This window comes from Leopardus geoffroyi, chromosome B3 (genome assembly GCF_018350155.1).
Source record: "Leopardus geoffroyi isolate Oge1 chromosome B3, O.geoffroyi_Oge1_pat1.0, whole genome shotgun sequence".
Taxonomy (NCBI): domain Eukaryota; kingdom Metazoa; phylum Chordata; class Mammalia; order Carnivora; family Felidae; genus Leopardus; species Leopardus geoffroyi.
Window position 1 is genome coordinate 92,728,697 of NC_059337.1, and position 2,025 is coordinate 92,730,721.

The 2,025-nt window shown below is 33.0% G+C and overlaps 1 non-coding gene across 1 annotated transcript; it reads right to left on the bottom strand.

Moving 5' to 3' along the window:
• Positions 1–966: 966 nt before the first annotated feature.
• LOC123584534 lies at positions 967–1,073 on the bottom strand. Its single transcript, XR_006705502.1, has one exon. It is a non-coding gene; the product is annotated as a U6 spliceosomal RNA (small nuclear RNA).
• Positions 1,074–2,025: the final 952 nt, after the last annotated feature.

Here is a 2,025-nt window from a genome sequence, read left to right on the forward strand (position 1 = left end):
CTCTTTGAGAAAGTATGTCTAAAGAAATTAGCAGAACAAGCAGGATGTTCCCAGCAACATCAGTAACCTAATCAGATAATCATAACCTGGTATGTCCTGGGGATGACACAGGAGATACAATATCACATATCTTCGTTATAATTTTGACACATGAGGTGAAATGAAAGAATTAAAAAGAAATCCAATTGTCTGAGAAGCATACTTTTGTTCTGACCATGAAAATAATATAATCCACAGAGGAAATTTATACTGAATTAACATATTGAGTAAGTCAAATCTGTTACCTCACACCCTTAGGACAAAGGGTAGAAAATGGTCACTGGAAAAGTTTTAAAACACAGTATTTTGTATTTTCTGATGCTTCTGATTCGAAGAAGTCATGATTATGTACTGTATTTGATAGCAAATAGTCATAATTATCATTGTGGTATAATTAGGTGTCCCTAGACTTTAAATTCGATTATCCCAATGATCAACAGATTTTTGTGTGATTTCTTGCTTAAAGTAGGTCAAAAAACGCCTGAGAGGCCACCCTTTAGGCCAATGTCTATAATAAATGTTTCTAACAGCGCTCTTAAATCTTGCCAGTCACCTAAAAAACAGTATTCTACTGCTCACAAGTAGGGCTGACCAAGTGAGTAAAAATAGCTCAAGCACTCCTTAGCAGTCAAAATGTACCACTCAAAATCCACGTCTTACAGAATCCATGCCACGAACTAGGCTGTCGACAAAGCTCAGCCCAGTGTATCAGACCTCAAATGTAACCTAATTCACTATTCCAAATCAATAGCATTGGAAAGCAAAACAAAAACAAAAACAAAACAGTTTTCTTTATTGTTATTCAATGGATACACTTAAATAAAAAAACACCCCTTAGGAGTTGATCATAAAATCAGTTTCCATCTGAATGCATTTTTCTCATGGCATAATGGTTTTGAAAACCTTTAGAGATATAGAAAATATTTTTTAAATATGAAGTACTTTACAAATTTACATGTCATCCTTGCACAGGGGCCATGCTAATCCTCTTGGTATCATTCTAAATTTCGTGTACGTGCTGCCAAAGAGAACACATTATTTCTCTTTTTAATATACATCTTGCTTTTTCTATATACACCATTATGGAAGTATTCAAAAACGCTTGTAGAAAATTTTGATGTATACTTTAATGTTCTTAAGTAATTTTTATTTTGATCATGTTAGCAGATAGAAAAAGTTGACCACCAAATGAGTTGACCTTTACATATCAGACTAGAAATTGATTCTCAAAGTAAAGTCTTTATGGTAACTTGGTTTGATAGTTTTTTTAATTTCTTTCATCTTTTTTTAAGCTTATTTATTTTGAGAGAGAGAGAGAGAGAGAGAGAGAGAGAGAGAGAGACAGCATGAGCAAGGAAGGAGCAGACAAAAAGGAAGAGAGAGAGAGAAGGGGGGGTGGGGGGATAGAGAGAGAATCTCAAGCAGGCTCCACCCTGTCAGCACAGAAACCAATGCAGGGATTAAACTCATGTACCATGAGATGATGACCTGAGCCAAAATCAGGAGTCAGATGTTTAACCAACTGAGCCACCAGGTGCCCCAGTTTGATATATTTTTTAAAAACCAAAGACTGCTATATAGAAGTATAGGACATATACATTTGATATACAGTAAGCTAAGGTATGCTGGCAAAAATAGATTAATATAATTAAGTAATAACTAATATACATATTAGTTATTAGATAATTTGAGCAGATAACTCAAGCTACTTTATGAGTAGGTTAAGAAGAATAGTTTTTTGGTTTTCAAAAATATGTATATATTGTACAGGATGTCTACTTAACGGAGCAAATATAAAAATATTCAAGTTATATTGCTAAATGTATCACTATTAAGCACCTTGAAATTAAGATATTTCCCAAGGTAAGCAAAAGGTAAGGAATTAAAAGAGTTATTATTCAAATTGATAATGGAGCTAAATATTTAGAAGAATATAAAAACTAAGGCTTCAATGTCCTAATAAATAAAATATATATTTGATGTATT